This window comes from Vicia villosa, unplaced genomic scaffold (genome assembly GCF_029867415.1).
Source record: "Vicia villosa cultivar HV-30 ecotype Madison, WI unplaced genomic scaffold, Vvil1.0 ctg.000600F_1_1, whole genome shotgun sequence".
In the NCBI taxonomy this organism is placed as follows: domain Eukaryota; kingdom Viridiplantae; phylum Streptophyta; class Magnoliopsida; order Fabales; family Fabaceae; genus Vicia; species Vicia villosa.
The window spans coordinates 577979-584032 of NW_026705274.1; the positions used below are offsets into that span (position 1 = coordinate 577979).

Genomic DNA, 6054 nt, shown 5'->3' on the forward strand with positions numbered 1-6054 from the left:
ATTGTTCTCTTCCCTTTTGCCTCTTTTCTCTTCTTCCTATCTTTTCCCCCAAATGAAAATAGTAACCTCTAAAACCCTAACCTTCTCTTACTATCTCACTTATGTAAATTGGGCTTAACCCACCAATCTATCACTTAGGCCCATTTAGCTATATCTCTCATACAACTTAATAAACCCAAATAACACTAACACAAACACACATACAATTAAATATTTCAAATAATTATTATATCACATAATAACTAAATAAATAAGCAATTATTAAAAACACCAAATAATATAATTACTAATACAATTAATAAAAATATTAATAAAAATTGGGATGTTACAACTCTCCCCCACTTAGAATATTTTCGTCCTCGAAAATACAATCGACACAACCAACTCATCGCCAAAACTACACTTACTCTCTCCAGACTCACACGAACACAAAGGCGTTCCACAGCTTCGACCATACAAAGCTTCAAAATACAAGCTCTCAAAAGATCCTCAAGCTACTAAATTATCTTCTCCGTTTGACCATCAGCTTGGGGATGATAAACAGAACTCAAACACAACTTAATAATCAAAGAACTCTGCAAAACTTTCTAAAATCTAGAAGTAAACTTCAGATCTCTATCAGAAACAACACTCGACGAAATACCATGCCAACTCACAATTTTTTCAAAATACAACTTTGCAAGTCTCTCCATCGGATAATCCATGCTTATCGGAATAGAGTGAGCAAAATTCGTCAATCCATCTACAATGACCCAAATTGCCTCACAATTAATCGATTTCCTAGAAAAACCCAAAACAAATCCATAGAAATGCTATCCCACTTCCACTCAGGAATGGACAACGGTTGCATCAAACCAGACGGTTTCTGATGTTCAATCTTTGACTTCTGACAAGTCAAACACGAATACACAAATTCCGCAATATCCTTCTTCATACCTCGCCACAAAAATAACTTTCTCAAGTCTTGATACATCTTAGTAGCATCAGAATAATTACTCAACCACTTCGATGCCCTTCATCCAAAAATTCTCTTTTTCAAATCCAAAACCCCAAGAATACAAGTTCAATCACGACATCTCATGACACCGTTCTCATCAATCCGAAAATTATCACCTTATCCTCGACCAATCAATGTCATCTTGTCAGCCAATTTCAAATCCGATTTCTAACCTTCTCTAATCTCATCAGGAATACCACAAGTAAGCTTCAACATACCAAACTCAAATCTCGAAATTATTCCATTAATTCCAATTCTTGAATCATTAACATAGACATATGCAATTATTTCCTACTCAATGCATTGGCTACAACGTTCGCTTCTATTATATGGTAATTCAAACCAAAATCCTAGTCCTTCAAGAATTCCAACCATCTTCTCTGTCTCATATTCAACTCTTTCTAATTAAGCAAATACTTCAAACTCTTCTAGTCACTATACACATCGAATCTCGATCCAAATAAGTAATGCCTTCAAAGTTTTAAAACAAAAACAACGGCGGCCAACTCAAAATCTTGCGTCAGATAATTCCTCTCATGAATCTTAAGCTGCCTTGAAGCATAAGCTACAAATTGTCCTTTTTGCTTCAACACAAAGCCTTGCAAAACCTTCCTTCTTCTTAACCAACAAAAACAGATGTTCCTCACGGTGACACACTCGAACGAATCAACCTCTCCTCAAACAAATATTCAAATTGACTCTTCAACTCTTTCAACATCAGAAGCAGGCATCCAATATGAAGCCATCGATATAGGACTAGTTCCAGGAACTAAATCGATCGAAAACTCAACTTTTCATTCCGGCGGTAAATCACTTACATCTTCAGAAAACACATATGCAAATGCGCCAACTATCGACAATTCCTCAATTGTTCTTTCCTCATGAACATCCAAAGTTGCAAGCAACCTAAACAACATCGCACCATCTTGCACAAACTCATTCACTTCCAATATTATCAAGCTGGTAAGACAAGTCTATCCTATTCCAATACGATTCTGTCTACTATCAACAAGAGATTAAGGGTGATCAATTCCTCAATTTGTCAATAGATAGCCGACAACCATAATGGTAGCCTAAACCATCGTTACTCAACTGCAATATAATCCTTTACGTCACCAAAAGTACCATACTTAAATAACTCCCAAAATCATCTGAACATGCTAACACACCTTATGATAACATTAGAACAAAATTCCTTTACACCATTATCAACACTTTTTATTCTTGGAATCATACTCGTCCCTTTGCATTTCTAACTCCGACTTGAACATTCCAACAACTTCGACAACTTTTCCAATCTCTTGCCAAGGATCCCTTGACAAGGTCTACCGTAATTCGTCGCTTAATAATTATTCTTACGTCAACATCCTACGCAACGGTTACTTAAACTGATAACTTCACAGTCCACCAATAATGCTGAATATGACAACTTCCTAAATTCCATCTTATAACAATTGTCCTTATTCCAAGACGTTCCGACTTGTTAAACAACCAAAATCTTAAATCCATGTTACCTTCGAATTCGGAAACCAACAAACTTCTACATTGCTTGCTCTGTCTCCTTAAGAAATATATTGCACCAATAACTTACAACTGAAACATATCCAAGAAGCACAGCTTCTTCCCTACTTCGCTCAAACTAACCCTGCAACAAAACGAACAAGTACCAACAGTGTTTCACACACATGTCGCGTACTAAGGAATAAAACACTAACATCATTCAACTGTCACACAACTCAACTGACTCGACAACTTGGCCTGACGGACCGACCTGCTCTGATACCACTAATGTAACACCCCAAATTCTACCCGAAAATATCATGCGTGAAATCAGAGTATTTTAAAAACTATCAACAAGTATTTGGGATATCACATTTACTTCATATTAACAACTCATAAACAGATACATAGCACTTTAATCTCAGATAAGCACAAAACAACTTATAACAGCTCTTAGACAAACCAACTTCATTTTAATATGCAGCGGAATCATAACATTCAGCTTTATAAACAAATCATCTTATTTAATCGGAAACAAATTCAAACATCATAGTACTTCTCAATATCCAATTTGGAACTCAACAACTAAAACATGAACAACATAGAAACAACAATATAGACAACCCCCCGAGTGCTACGTATCAGAGCGACACACCAACTGGATACGATGAACCTACAAACTTCCATAGTTATACTTGAGTACCTGTCCATTTCCCATGGTAGGGGAAACATCAGCAGAAGGGGTGAGATATCAAACATTATAAAGGAAAGTATGATAATACATATAGCAAAGATAAAATCACACAATTCACCACTTCTCAATATAAGCAATTTGCATCACAACAATAATGTTAACTATCAACTATAACAATGTAATCAAGTTTACAAGTATGTCATTCAAGCACATAATAACATATACTTCATAATCACAACGTAAATTAATACAACTATCAACAATGGCAAAACATGGTTCATATATTCCACATATATACATATATCATAATATATATATATATATATATATATATATATATATATATATATATATATTTGCATTCTCATCATATACGTTTCATTTACATATATCACCAAAATCATGTATCAAACATCACGAAATTTAATTATCACATCTCATGCACACATAACAATCACCTAATCACATAATTACATATATTCAAAAATCACATAACTCCAATGTAACTCAATGCAAGACATGTGACTCTATGCATGTGGTACCCAATATGGACCCAAAGTTCCACCGCTTCCGATTCATATAGAATCTAGCCACGCTTCAGATCCGGACAAGACCAAAGCCACCAAATGTAAACATATAGTTTACCGCTTTCCGATTCACTCTAGAATCCAAGCCACGCTTGTGTTTCAAAGCAATTCCACCTATGTTTCAAGGCACACTATGATATGAATGTATGTACAATCTCACAAATATATGCAATTAAGATCATCTCTACCATCTTAACTTTCCACATATCACAATAATTCAACTCTATGAATTATCCACCAATTGTACACAACATTCACAACACACACACATCATTCACATATGAGAGGCCAATTAATCAATTATGATTCACACAATCCAATTAACACTAGTAATCATACTATCTCATGTTAATTCTCATTTTTGTCAATTATACATGAACACACATTTTCAACATCAAGCAATTAATCATTAGAATTAATGCTAACCAACTAACCATAAAGAATCAATATCAAAACAACATCATTGGCATGACAATATATATTTCTCAACATACATATTCAAGCCAAAACACAATTACAAACAATTTCTCAAAATACCGTAATTTACCGATAAACCGAATAATTGGTCCAAGTCCAAGTATATTCCAATCACATAGACTTATTGGAATCAATTCAACTAATAATTTAACTATCCAATTAATAATTAAACTATATTAATTTCAATTCAACTATTATATTTCTATTCCATTATTTTCCAATTCTATAACAAAACCCATTATTTCACTATCAATGGTTTACTCACAACAAACATAACAATCTAATACACATAGATTATCAATTGCACACAACTTATCACATTTATATCATCACATTCCAACAAATCGACAAATACCCAAAATTGCAACATAGAAGAACATGAATATCAAAGTATAGAATTAAACCCACTATAACATACTATCATACAACCCTTTAGCATGAAAAAACCCCACCCTTACCTTGGTAAATATGGACTCTTTCACCATAACTCTAAGCTTTTCTCCAAAAGAAATCCTTTCTAACATCACTAGGAGACACACCTAAAAACCAGTTCGGGAATCAGCTTATCAGACGAACTTAAAATCCTCAAAATCAAAATCGCTCCGGTCAAAACTTACCTCTATGGGTCAGGAACGTTGTGTCCAAGTACCGCAACGATCCAACGGTTGGATTGAGAGATACGTCCGTTTTGCTAAGACGACTCTTTGCTGAAACATAGCTGCGAAAATGAGAGTTCTTCTACCTTTTCTCTTCCACCATTGTTCTCTTCCCTTTTGCCTCTTTTCTCTTCTTCCTATCTTTTCCCCCAAATGAAAATAGTAACCTCTAAAACCCTAACCTTCTCTTACTATCTCACTTATGTAAATTGGGCTTAACCCACCAATCTATCACTTAGGCCCATTTAGCTATATCTCTCATACAACTTAATAAACCCAAATAACACTAACACAAACACACATACAATTAAATATTTCAAATAATTATTATATCACATAATAACTAAATAAATAAGCAATTATTAAAAACACCAAATAATATAATTACTAATACAATTAATAAAAATATTAATAAAAATTGGGATGTTACAATTATAATCATTAAGCAGGATAGTCACTATCTTTCAAAAAAAGTATCAAAAAAGAAAATCAACGAAAAGCCTGCTAAGTCAAAATCAAAAATGACTTAGGCAAAAATTAAGGCATCCCGCTGACTGTAAGTTCAAAATAAACAGTTCAGGCAAAAGTTAGGGATATCAAAAGAAGGAAAAAAGGAGAGATAAGACAATAAATTCTTGAACCACAAAATGTTGTGACTATCAAAAAGAAAAAGTGACTGCCATCTCTAAGTTTTCTTGGCTTGTGAACTTTCATCATTACAACAGGTAAAATTCCAAAAGTCTCTTGGTACCTGAATGCATATTTTGAATTAACTGGGTTTAGGAATGAAGATCATCACGAAGATGGGGTGGGTTACAAAAAATTTGAGCCTTATACCTTTTATTTTTTAAACCATGAACCTGACCACGTTACAACCTTCGAAAGCCCTAATTGAAGCAAGGTTTATTTTGAAAGCATACTACAACAAGGTTGCGTAAGCTGACTCCCAAGAGATTTACCAATCATTTATGTTGATACCATATCTTTGCTTTATCTTCTACTTTGGTTGTCTTAACCTTTATGTTTTGACCAGTGATTCCATTTGCTTTACACATATATAACATCATTCTAAAAGTGACTTTGATTTCAAAAATATGTTTTGAGCATTGCATTAAAATTAACATTCAGGAATGAACATTTTAT

General features: G+C 33.8%; 1 long non-coding RNA gene across 1 annotated transcript; it reads right to left on the reverse strand.

Moving 5' to 3' along the window:
• Window positions 1-2965: 2965 nt before the first annotated feature.
• On the reverse strand, window positions 2966-5278 carry LOC131629718 (uncharacterized). The gene is made up of 3 exons (XR_009292080.1): window positions 4873-5278; window positions 4714-4794; window positions 2966-3200 (listed from the first exon to the last, which is right to left on the reverse strand). It is a non-coding gene; the product is annotated as an uncharacterized LOC131629718 (long non-coding RNA).
• Window positions 5279-6054: the final 776 nt, after the last annotated feature.